Source organism: Protopterus annectens, chromosome 1.part0, assembly GCF_019279795.1.
Source record: "Protopterus annectens isolate FY-2018-M chromosome 1.part0, PAN1.0, whole genome shotgun sequence".
NCBI lineage: Eukaryota > Metazoa > Chordata > Ceratodontiformes > Protopteridae > Protopterus > Protopterus annectens.
In genome coordinates this window covers 1,671,014,176-1,671,027,598 of record NC_056725.1, presented here as the reverse complement: position 1 = coordinate 1,671,027,598, position 13,423 = coordinate 1,671,014,176, and the positions used below count along the sequence as shown (strand labels likewise).

The 13,423-nt window shown below is 51.9% G+C and overlaps 1 protein-coding gene across 1 annotated transcript in view; it reads right to left on the bottom strand.

Annotated features, from left to right (window-relative positions):
* Positions 1-13,423, bottom strand: part of CSNK1E (casein kinase 1 epsilon) — a 796,028-nt gene that overhangs the window by 529,846 nt on the left and 252,759 nt on the right. The window lies entirely within an intron of this gene.

Here is a 13,423-nt window from a genome sequence, read left to right as displayed (position 1 = left end):
TCCAAGCTCTCAGCTCCTCCCCTCACCCATAATGCCCTGCTCTACCCTCATGACCTCAGATCGAGTTTGCCAAAGCAACAATACCCTAAAAAGGGTAACAAAGAATATGCAGGAAACTGAAAGGCCAGGGGGATAGGAGGGCGGGATGGTTGCAGACAAATGAATACACCTACTCAGATGGAGCGTTATGGTGAGTACATAACTTCTAAATCTGAAGTAGGATATTCATTTGTCTGCAACCTGTGGGACAGAGTCCCCAGCTACCTGAATCTTGGGCGGCCATCATGGAAGGATATTCCGGAGCACCGCGGAGCCAAAGGATGCTCTACCCCTAGATGCAAGATCCAACTTATAGTGGGAAATAAACGTATGAGATGAAGCCCACGTGGCTGCTGCACAAATATCATCTAGAGGAATCCTAGCCTTGAAGGCTGCCGAGGTAGATACTGACCGGGTTGAATGGGCATGAACACCCTCCGGTGCGGGCCTTCCTGACGCTTGATAAGCCAATAGAATGCACTGTGAAATCCAGCGGGACAGAGAAACTTTAGAGATTGGCTTGCCCAAATTGAATTTTGCAAAGGAAATAAACAGCTGGTCGGATTGCCTATGACCAGCTGTCCTGTTCAGATAAAATCTAAGTTGCCTGTGAACATCTAGCGAATGTAGCTTATATTCACCTTTGTTTTCATATTTAGGGAAGAAAACAGGGAGGTTAATGGATTGATTGATGTTTGCTTCAGAAGCGATTTTAGGAAGAAAGGACGGGTTGGTCCTGAGGGAGACACGGTCCGGATGAAATACCAAGTAAGGAGGTTTAGCTGATAAAGCTTGAAGTTCAGAAACTCTCTTGGCTGATGTAATGGCTACCAAAAAGGCTGTCTTGTAGGACAAGAATTTGAGGTCCACCGTAGCCGCTGGCTCGAAAGGAGGAGCGGTCAAGGCCTGTAGGACCAAAGAAAGGTCCCAAGGAGGAACTGCTTGTTTTATAGGGGGCCTGAGAAGAAAAGTACCTTTAAGAAATATCTTACACAATTTGGCTGACATAAGAGGATTAGAGTCATGGCCAATGTGATAGTGAGAAATTGCCGCCAGTTGAACTTTGACTGTGGAACTGCTGGCACCATCGTTAAAGAGAGTGGTTAGAAAGTCAAGCACTAAAGGGAGAGGAACCGTGAAGGGATTCAGGCCTTGCCGCTCCGCCCACACAGAGAAACGTTTCCATTTGCTTCGGTAAACCTTTCTAGTGGATGGTTTATGAGCCGCCACCAAAATAGCCTTTACAGGTGAAGAAATACCGGGAGTCCTTATCAAGAGTGGAACTGGAGCAACCAAGCGGTCAGCTTCAGGTTGTCCAGGTTCGGAGGAGGAATGCAGGATGGATGGGATATCAGATCCGGGATGGGATCTAGAATCCAAGGAGGATTCACCGAGTGAGACCTTAGGAAGGGGAACCAGATCTGTCGAGGCCAGAATGGAGCAATGAGAATCATTCTGCAACCCACCCGAGAGGCTTTCTGAAGAACTTGCAGCATCAGAGGCAAGGGTGGATAGGCATACAGAAGACCGGGTGGCCAAGCATGCACCAGAGCGTCTCTTGGGGTACCTCCTGGAGGAGGTATTAGAGCGAAAAACCTGTCGCACTTGGTGTTTGAGGGGGAAGCCAAAGATCGCTTGAAGGCATTCCCCACCGTGCGAATATGCGTTCCGCTACTTGACAATTGAGAGACCACTCGTAAGGGGTCAGAATGGTGCGACTGAGCTTGTCCGCTAGGATGTTGGACCGACCCGGAATGTGCGTTGCTATTAGAAAGCGATTGGTGGAGACTGCCCATTCCCAAACTCTCATGGCCTCTCGACAAAGAGGGTAAGACCTTGTTCCCCCTTGCTTGTTGATGTACCAGACAACAGACATGTTGTCGATTGAATCGCAATTGTTCCCAAGGGAAGAAAGTCCTGAAGTGCTAGCAACGCTAAGAGCACTGCTCTCATCTCTAGAACATTGATATGCAGTAAGGTCTCTGAATCGTTCCACGTGCCTTGGACTGTCCGGCCAAAGTGCCCCCACCCGAGGCGGAGGCGTCCGTGGTCACCGTGGCGAGAGGGAGAAGCACAAAATGGGCGGCCTTTGTGGAGATCCGGGAGTGGAGCCACCACAAGAGGGACCGCTTGCAAGCCTTGCTGATCGCTATGGGATGATGCATGGGAGAGCAAGGTATGACCACTGTACTAAGAGCGTCCACTGTAGAATGCATATTGAGCCTGGCAAGAGGAAGAAGTGCTATAGCGAAGCCATGGACCCTAGAGCCCTCAGGACCAACTCCGCTGGAACAGAACTTGAATGGAGGATGGCCCGCACCTGGAGCTGCAGATTTAGAACTCTGTCCGCAGTGAGGAAGGCTCAGAACTCCTTGTGTCTAGCCTGGCCCCTATGAAATCTAAGAGCTGTGTGGGCGCCAGGTTGGACTTTTGTATTTATTGTGATGCCCAGAAAGGGAGCAAGATGGAGAAAGGAGTCTCGCCAAGAGAAGTAGATGCCTTGTTGGGGCGGTAAGAAGCCAGTCGTCCAGGTAGGGAAAGACCTGCACCCCTGAAGCCTCAGGTGGGCCGCTACCACTGCTAGTACTTTGGTGAACACCCTGGGGCTGTGGTGAGACCAAAGGGAAGGACCCGAACTGGTAGTGACTGGCTCCCAGCCGAAGCGGAGAAACCTCCTGAGCGCCTGTCCATCAGGATGTGGTAGTACGCGTCCTTGAGATCTATCGAGCACATCCAGTGATTTTCTCCCAGAAGGGGAGAATAGATTGCAGAGTGACCATTCGAATTTTTCTTTGGGGACTGCCAGATTCAAGAGAGAGAGGTCTAGGATTGGTCTTAGTTCCCCGTCTTTTTGGCACTAAAAGAATCTGGAGTAGAACCCTGATCCGATCTGGTCTGGGGGAACGGGCTGGATGGCTCTTTTCTTTAGCAGATGGCCAATTTCTGCCAAAGCGGCCTCCCGTTGACCGGGTGGGACGTCTGGGAGGGACTTCAACTTTGGAAGGTGAAGGAAAGGAATGCGATATCCCCTGGATATGATTTGGAGAACCCAGCGGTCCGAAGTTATGGACTCCCATGCCGCGAGGTGCCCTGAAAAACGTCCCCCGACTGCCTCCAGAGTACAGCAGTCGGGCAACCCCTCAGGGTTGCTGCGCGGGCCGTTCAGAGAAAGGTTCCCTGGACCCGAAGTTTCTGGGAGCCCCTCTGCCTCTAGGGCGGCGTCCTCCCTGTCCTCCTCTGCCACGGAAGGACTGGTTGTCCGGAGCAGGCTGGGACTGCTGCGACTTCCGGAACCACATCTTCTTCTGACCCTTTTGGTTCCTAGAATAGGGCCTCTGGGGTGCAGAGAAGCGGATTCCGACGGCAGACAGCGTCTTCCCGTCCTTCTCGCTCTGGGTCAACGTCTCGCGAACGGTCTTGCCAAACAGAGCAGAACCATCAAAGGGCGTTAAACGACGCCTTGAAGGGCTCAGAAAAATCGCAGTGACGGAGCCAGGCCTGACGCCTAGTGACCAGTCCTGTCCCGCAGCTCTAGCGGCGCCCTCCGTTGCATGGGAGAGTAGCCGCATAGAAGTATTTGTAACTGACCTAAGAGTGGCCATACGGGTGGAGTGCAGAACTCTGTCCTCCTCCGAAATGGACTCAGGGGGGGATGCAGCGTATTCCTTAATAAGATCTCGCTGCATCCGAATAACATGTGCCAAATAGTTCAGCGCCCTTACTGAGAAGGTCGCCGAACTGAACATCCGCTTCCCCAAGCGGTCCATCATCCGAGACTCCTTGCTCGGTGGGTGGACTGAGGGACTCTCCTGAGCCAGTTCCCTCTTTGTGGCCGCCGCCATCAACATGGCATCTACCGGAGGCCCCTTACTCCAATGGGTCCGGTCGGATGGTGGACTAAGGATCCTATCCGGTCTTTTGGGAATTGGCTCCACGGTGTCCGGTTCCTTCCACGCCCTGGTGGTAATAAGGTCCACCAGGGGGTCGGCAGGGGGGGACACCCAAGAGGTAGACGGGCCCGTTTCAAATGCCTCCAAGAACACGGACTCGTCCGAGGAAGACTTGGGGGCAGACCACCCCCCCCTTATACGGAGCATTTCCATGATGTCTCCAAAGGAGACATCCTCGGGGGTGACCGTGGGAGCCTTCCCTTCCTCCAAGTCCGTGTCTTCTGTGAGAGACTCGGGGAGTCAATGTGCCTCCTTTTGACGTATGCTTGCGAGGGCCTCCTCTGGGGGCTGTCAGAGGAGTCCTCGCAGCAGCAATTTGCTCCATAGGAGCAACTTGGGGCACAGAAACGGGCTGTCCCAGGGGCCGGATGGTGGAAGCCTGGCCCAGTGCAGAGGGAGCGCGGGACGGAGCCGAAACAAGTGCCGGGGGTCCGGAGACCCTCAACAGAGCCCTCTCCACTACATCAAAAGCCGAAGGGGAGCCGACCTCGACCAAAGGATCCGACAATCGGCTCCCCCTCGGATCGAAGAGTGGATCGGAGCCGGCGCCAAGCACTCGGATCCGAAGGACAGCGCTCCGACAGACGGCGCCGAAGGAGCACTGATCCCCGGATCCGGCTCGGATCCAGGCTCCGAGGTCGGGTCCGACGCACTCGAGGGCAGGGTCGGGTCCGAAGTACCAAGTACTATCGGCTCCGACCCACCCCCGGCTCCGGAGCTGCTCGGCTCCAGCTGCTCCGAACCCGGATAGCGGGTCGGAGAAGGAGCAATAGGTTTAAAAGGGTGTTGAGCTCCCCGGAGGGGAGGCAAGAGCACTCCCATCTGCATCTGGGCCTGGATGAACCTTCTCATCATCCGGTCCAGATCAGCATCAGAAAGGCTATGGGTAGATCTCGAAGAGGCTACCGAGGTAGGCCTGGAGTGCCTCCTCGATAGCCTCGACGGAGATCGGGTCTCCTCCTCCTCAGGACCCGGTGAAAAGCACACAGGGGACCGGAGCCGAGAAGGAGGAGACCGAACCGACAGCGGAGCCGGGGGAGAAGCCCGCTTGGCTGGCGGGGCCGAAACAGAGGTCTCGGCCCGCCGCTTGTGCTTCTCCTCCGTCCTTTAGTAGCATCCCTCTCCTCTCCAGAAGCGGGAGTTTGAGTCCCAGGAGCAGGAGGGGGTGCCACAGGGGGAACAACTGTAGCCACAGTAGTCCCCGAAGGAGCGGAGGCCGGAGCCGAGTCTGGCGGTAAAAGACCCGCCAAGACCAGCTTGGACCTCCGCTCCCTCAGTGCCCTGGGGTTGAACCCTGCACAAATGGAACAACCAGATGTGAGGTGTTCAACCCCGAGACACTTAACACACCGAGTGTGGCCATCAGCCGGTGAGAGCTTATGGCCACACTCGGAGCATTTCGAAAAAATAGATTTAGGCTGGTCAGCCATAATCTATAAATCACTAAAGCTACTGAAAGTAACTTAAAACAAAAAGACACACAGGCCTACACACACACTCTACGCAACAGCGAGGGGAGGGAATAAAAATTACTTAATTTAACTCAAAATAAACTCAAAATACACTTATAAGAAAGGGAAACCTAAACTTTCACACAGAATCACTCAAAAAACCAAAAATTCTCTGATTTTTACAAGTAACAAAATCCACTTAGCTGAGAGCTATGTACCCAAATCCAGTCACCAGCGCGGCAAACGAGATCTGAGGTCATGAGGGTAGAGCAGGGCATTATGGGTGAGGGGAGGAGCTGAGAGCTTGGATCCATAGCTGGAAAACCATGCCGGTTCGGATCCGATATCGGATCCATAACCCACAGGTTGCAGACAAATGAATATCCTACTTCAGATCATACATTTAGTGACAACTCTACTTGTTAAACCAGCGTTACTTTTTAGTGATAAATACAGATCTCATTAATAAAGACATTTCATCACTGTTAAAATGGGTGTCATTTCTACAGCACACATATGAAGCACAATGAACTAGGTGACATTTTGTATTGTATACATGCAAAATATATGATTATCCACATCTCAGGTGTAAAGGCAAGGATTAATTAGCAGCATTGCCCAGAAGCCACAATATAATAAGAAGTTATGTACTCACCACAACGTTCCATCTGAGTAGGAAACTTCATTTGTCTGCAACCTTTGGGTATCGGATCCGATCTCGGATCCGAGCCAGCAACTTGTTTCCCAGCTATCTGATCCAAGCTCCTAGCTCCTCCCCTTACCCATAATCCCCTGCCAACCCTGACTGACCTCAGATCAAGTTTGCACTCATACAAGCAGCTAAAAAGGTTAAATACGTCCCGTAGGGGACTAGAAGGAGGACATCCAGGGACTAAAACTTCTGAAGGTCAAGAGGAAGGAGGGGGGATGGTTGCAGACAAATGAAGTTTCCTACTCAGATGGAACGTTATGGTGAGTACATAACTTCTTAATCTGAAGTAGGTACTTCATTTGTCAGCAACCTTTGGGACAGAGTCCCCAGCTACCTGGATCTTGGGCGGCCATCATGGAAGGATACTCCAGAGCACTGCGGAACCAAAAGATGCTCTCCCTCTGGAGATAACGTCCAGCTTATAATGGTTGATAAAGGTATGAGATGAGGCCCAAGTGGCTGCGGAGCAAATATCATCTAAAGACACTCTAGACCTAAAGGCAGCGGAGGTAGATATAGAGCAAGTAGAGTGTGCACGAACTCCCTGAGGTGTGGGCCTCCCAGAACTTTCATAGGCTGATAGAATACACTGTGAGATCCATCTTGATAAAGTGACCTTAGAGACAGGTTTACCTAAGTTAAATTTGGCAAAGGAGATGAACAACTGGTTGGATTGTCTATGACCAGCAGTCCTGTGAATGTAAAAGTGCAGTTGTCTGTGCACATCTAACTAACGCAGTTTGTATTCTCCTTTGTTCTGATACTTAGGAAAGAAGACTGGCAGGTTAATGGATTGATTGATATTGGCCTCTGAAGCCACCTTGGGAAGAAACGAGGGGTTGGTCCTGAGATACACTCTATCCTGGTGAAAAGCCAAGTAGGGGGGTTTTACACAAAGGGCCTGAAGCTCAAACTCTTTTCGCTGAAGTAATAGCGACAAGGAACGCTGTTTACCAAGATAGGTACTTAAGATCAACTGAAGCAGCAGGTTCAAAAGGGGGAGCTGTCAATGCCTGTAGGACTAGGGATAAATCCCAAGGGGGTATAACTTCCTTGACAGGTCTGAGCAGGAAGGTACCCTTTAGAAATGTTTTACACAATTTAGCCGTAATCAAGGGACCTGACTCATGTCCCACATGGTAATGAGAGATAGCTGCCAGTTGAACCTTGACCGTAGAGCAGCTAGCCCCCTGATGAAACAGACCTGTAAGGAAATCCAACACAGTCGGTAACGGCGCTGTGAAGGGATCTAAGTTATGATTCTCCGCCCAGTTGGAGAAACGTTTCCACTTACTGCGATAGACCTTCCTAGTGGAAGGTTTATGTGCTGCTACAAGGATGGCTTTAACTGGGGAAGAGATTCCGGGAGTCCTGATTAGGAGTGGAACTGGAGCAGCCAAGCTGTCAACTTGAGGTTGTCCAGATTCGGGATTGGGAGATTCAGGGGATGAGATATTAGATCCGGTAGGGGATCCAGAATCCAAGGAGGATTTACCAGGTGAGACCACAGGTAAGGGAACCACGCTTGACGAGGCCAGAATGGGGCAATGAGGATCATTCTGCTCCCCAACCGACTGGCTTTCTGTATGAGTTACAGCATCAGAGGTAGAGGTGGGTAAGCATAACGTAGACCGGGAGGCCAAGCATGCACCAGAGCATCTCTCGGGGATTCCCCGAAGGGGGGAATTAGAGCGAAGTAACTGTTGCATTTCGTATTTGAGGGAGAAGCAAAGAGATCGCAACAGGGTTGCCCCCATTCGGCAAAAATCCGCTTCGCTACCTGGGGATTGAGACCACTCGTAAGGGGAAAGGATGGTGCTGCTGAGCCTGTCCGCCAGAATGTTGGTCCGTCCCAGAATGTACGTTGCAATAAGAAAGCAGTTGGTGGAGGTCGCCCATTCCCACACTCTCATGGCCTCTCGACAGAGAGGATAGGACCTGGTTCCCCCGTTTGTTGATGTACCAGACAACTGACATGTCTGTCCGGATCGCAATAGTTCCTACAGGAAGAAGGTTCTGAAGTGCTTGCAACGCTAATAGCACCGCCCTCATCTCCAGGACAGTGATATGCAAAGAGGTCTCTGTGTCGTTCCACATGCCTTGGACCATCCTGCCTGAGCAATGCCCCCCCACCCGAGGTGAGAGGCATCTGTGGTCACCGTGGCGAGGGGAGGAGGCGTGGAGAAGGGACGTCCCGTATGGAGGTCCGGAGATTGGAGCCACCATAAGAGAGCCCTCCTGCAAGCCCTGCTGAGGGGAATAGGATGGCTTAGGGGGTAATGTAGAAAGGACCACTGTACTTGAAGGGTCCATTGCAGGACCCTCATATTTAGACGAGCCAATTGTAAAAGAGTGATTGCCGCCGCCATGGAGCCTAGAGCCCTCAGGACCAACTCCGCCAATGGGGCTTCTAATTGGAGGATGACCCGCGCATGAAGCCTCAGGTTTTGTAGTCGTTCCCCAGTCAAGAATGCTAGAAGGTTTCTTGTATCCAACTTGGCCCCTTATAAACTCACCTGAGTCGGAGCAAGAGAAGATTTGTCCCTGTTGATGGTGATGCCCAGCTGGGGAGCAAGCCGGAGGAAGTAGTCCCTGGCTGAGCAAAGTAGATGCCTTGTCGGGGCGGTCAGGAGCCAGTTGTCCAGGTATGGAAAACCTGCATTCCCTGGAGTCTCAGGTGGGCCGCTATCACTGCTAATACTTTGGTAAACATCCTGGGGCCTGTGGTGAGGCCAAAGGGAAGGACCCTGAACTGGTAGTGACTGCTCCCAGCCGGAAGCGGAGGAACCTCCTGGATAGTCTGTCCATCAGAATGTGGTAGTACGCATCCTTGAGGTCTACTGAGCACATCCAGTTGTTCTCCCGCAATAGGGGAGGATGGATTGAAGAGTGACCATCCGGAATTTTTGTTTGGTTACTGACAGGTTCAAAAGGGAGAGGTCAAGAATTGGCCTCAAAGTCCCCTGTCTTTTTTGGCACCAGAAAGAACCTAGAGTAAAAACCTAATCCGCGCTGGTCTAGGGGGACGGGTTGGATGGCTCTTTTTCTAGGAGCTGCTGACTTTCTGCAGCTGCTACCTCCCTCTGATTGGATGGTACATCGGGGAGGTTTCCGAGTTTGGGGACATGATACAGGGGAATTTGGTAACCTCTGGATATGATACGAAGCACCCAGCGATCTGATGTGATGGACTCCCAAGCTGTCAGGTGCCTCGAGAAATGCCCCCCCGACTGCCTCCAGAGTAGAGCAGTCGGGCAACCCCTAAGGGTTGCTGCGTGGGCCGATCAGAGAAGGTTTCTTTGGACCCAAAATTCTTCGGGCCCCCTCTGCCTCTAGGGCGGCGTCCTTCCTGTCCTCCTCTACCACGGAAGGACTGGTTGTCCGGAGCAGGCTGGGAATGTTGCGATTTCCAGAACCACATCTTCTGTCCCTTTTGGTTCTTAGAGAAGGACCTCTGGGGAGCAGAGAAGTGGACTCAGACGGCAGACAAAGTCTTCCCGTCCTTTTTGCTCTGGACTAAAGTCTCACGAACTGTTGCCAAATAAGGCAGAACCATCAAAAGGGGCATTCGCAAATGATGCCTTGAAGGGTTCCGTGAAGTCACAATGACGGAGCCAGGCCTGGCGTCTCATGACTAGGCCTGCTCCGCTGGCTCTAGCGGCACCCTCTGTGGCATGGGACAAAAGCCGCATAGAGGTATTCTATATAGATCTTAGAGTGGCCATGCGAGTGGAGTACAATTGTTTGTCCTCCCCCGACATGGACTCCGGGGGGGAAGCAGCGTACTCTTTGATAAGGTCTCGCTGCATCCTAATAATGTGTGCCATGTAGTTCAGGGACCTTACTGAGAAGGTCGCTGAACTAAAGACCCGCCTTCCCTAGGAGATCCATCGAGCGGGACTCTCTGCTCGGTGGATGGACCGAGGGGCTCTCCTGAGCTAACTCCCTCTTAGTGGCTGCCGCCACCAACATGGCATCTACGGGGGGACCCTTGCTCCAGTGGGACCTCTCTGAAGGGGGGCTCAGAATCCTATCGGGGCATTTGGGGACTGGCTCCACAGTGTCCGGCTCCTTCCACACCCTGGTGGTAATAAGGTCCACCAGGGGGTTGGGCAGAGGGGACACCCAAGAGGTAGATGGGCTTGCGCTTCGAATGCCTCCAGGAACATGGACTCGTCGGAGGAAGCCTTGGGGGCAGACCCCCCCCCCCCTAATCCTGAGCATTTCCATGATGTCTCTGAAGGAGACATCCTCGGGGGGTGACCTTGGGGAGCCTTCCCCTTCATCCAAGTCAGTGTCTTCTGTTAAGGACTCGGGGGGAATCCACGTGCCTCCTCTTACACTTCCGCTTATGAGGAACATCCTCGGGGGGGCTGTCCGAGGAAGTCTCACCAGTAACATCTTGTTCCAAAGGAACGACCAGAGACATCGAAGCAGGCTGTCCCTGTAGCCGGGCGATGGAAGCCAGACCCAGCTGAGAGGGAGTGCAGGATGGGGCCGAGGCAAGGGCCGGGGATTCGGATGCACTCAACAGAGCCCTCTCCATCACATCGAAGGCCGAGGGAGAGTCGCTCCCTCTCTGATCCGAGAAGTGACTCCCACTCGGATCCGATGAGGGGATCGGAACCGGAGCCGAGACCATCGGATCCAAAGGACCCGTGTGCTCCGACCTGGATGGAGCCGAAGGCACACTGAATCCCTCGGATCCGAAGCTCAGCCCACGGCTCCGAGAGCTCGGATCAGACAAGGACGGACCCGACAAACTCGAGGGAAAGGTCGGAGCCGAAGTACCAAGTACTGTCGGCGCCGACCCACCCCCGGCTCCAACGCTGCCCGGCTCTGGGCGCTCCGAACCTGGGAAGCAGGTCGGAGAAGGAGCTATCGGGGCAAAAAAAGGCGTTGAGCTCCCCCCTGAAGGGGGGGGAGGTAGGAGCACTCCCATCTGCAGCTGGGCCTGGATGAACCTTCGCATCATCCGGTCCAAGTCTGCATCTGACAGGCTATAAGTGGATCTCGACGAGGCCACCGAGGCGGGCCGGGAGTGCCGCCTCGATGACCTCGATGGAGATCGGGTCTCCTCCTCGGGTCCCAGTGAGAAGCATGGGGACCGGAGCAGAGGAGGAGGAGACTTGGAAGCCATGGAGGGAGAAGCCCGCTTAGCCGGGGGGGTCGAAGCGGAGGCCTCGGCCCGCCGCTTGTGGTGCTTCTCCCTCTTTTTCTCCCTCCTGGCCTCCCTCTCCTCCAGCACCTTAGAGGGAGTTTGAGTCCTGCTGGGGGGAGAGAGGCAGGAGTGGCCGCCACTGAGGACTGGGGTGAGGCCACGGGAGCACCGGAGGCCGAAGTCGAATCTGGGGGCAAAAGTCCTGCCAGGATCAGCTTCGACCTCCGCTCTTTCAGTGCCCTGGGGTTGAACCCCGCGCAGATAGCACACCCTGAGGACAGGTGTTCAACCCCAAGGCACCGAACACACCGAGTGTGGCCATCCGCCGGTGAAAGTTTATGGCCACACTCGGTGCATTTAGAGAAGATCGGTTTTGGGGCCTCTGACATTATACTACAAAGAAAAAAGCAAACTCACTCACACAAGGCCCCAAACACACACCGACCCACACAAACACTATGCACCAGCGAGGGGAGGGGAGGAATTTACACTAACAAAAAAATACAAGATTCTAAAGCTAAAATAAAAGGGAACCTAACACACTCAATCTTTTACTAAAAAATTACAACAATAAGTACAATAAGTTGAAAACTTATCTGCATATATTAGGAGCTCTGAATCTAGCTGCTTTCACTAAGCGCGGCAAACTAGATCGGAGGTCAGTCTGGGTTGGCAGGGGATTATGGGTAAGGGGAGGAGCTAGGAGCTCGGATCTGATAGCTGTGTAACAAGTTGCCGGCTCGGATCAGAGATCGGATCCGATACCCAAAGGTTGCTAACAAATGAAATACCTACTTCAGATCTTCAAATATTTCACTTGTTCAAATATTCACTCATGCTCTAATAGGGAATATTATCTACGACATTCTACTTTTAAATAAGATGCTTCATCTTACCCACCTCTTCACCACTTGAAGAGTTAAAGTACACCAACCCTGCCTGCTTAGCATTAACAAAAGCAGCCCATATTAGCCAAGCACCAATTAAACTAGTCAGTTCTACAAATTCTAGAAGTCAGCTCTCCACACATCATTAATAGCATTAAGCCATGTATGTTCTGGCACCCAGAAGCACAGCTTTACTATAAATAAAGCCTTGCAATGGAATAAACCTCTCATATGATGCAAAAAATCTCACTGGAATAAAACAGCTTTTAAAACAATTGTGCTACTTCTCAACATTTCAGGGGGAAGTGCAGAAAAATTACAACTAGTGATGATTCTGCAGTAGTTGCCACAAAGAACAAGCATAGTACACAAGGAGAAAATGAACTCCAATGGGAAGTTAATCACAGGCCAGCAGCTGCTGGGAGTACAGAAAATCACTGTCTACAGCTGTATCCACGATTTCTTATTTTACAGACTGCTCTCTTAACCAGAGAGGTCTCCTAATAACTGACCCTGAAGTAAAGCTGCTGCCCTGCTAGATGCTTCTAAAGCATCAAAGTCATAATGCAAGGAATATGTAGACACCTGGTAACAGGAGTGCCAGAATTCTAACGAATCCTTTGGGAGAGCTCTATTTTCCATTCCCTACACAATCCTTCATTTGGTCTAGGAGGGAGTTCTGTAATTTGACCACATGAAACTGATAATTCAAAGCTCTCATGGTCAGGGTAGCACAAATGTATACCGTTATCCAGGACTCTACATTCTCTCTCTCTCATTAGGTATTAGGATTGCTAGAGGTGCTGCCTTTGGCTCCCTAGGGACAGGAAGAAACCACCTCAGGATCTGCAATTGGGTTCTTGAAGAAAAGGTTATGGGAATCTACAACCCTGTAAAAATGGTCTGGTTTCCTGGTTGCAGGAAAGAGTCTTGAAATGTTATCCATGACTGCTAATACCAAAGGAATGGCATGATGTTTGTGCTCAGGAATTCTCGGACTCTTTGCTTACATTAGGGATAATAAACTTGCGCCTCTCGGTTGAACTTCATCTTGTGGGGGGCTCTCAAAAAGTAAAATCCTAGGGTGATAAAGCTGAAGCAAGGTATACATCAGACTCAGAGTCATCAAATAACCCCGAGAAAACTTGGTCAACATATACTAGCTCATCTTCAGAGCCATAAGAATCAGAAGACTGTGTGGAACTGTTAGTCTCTCTTTCAGG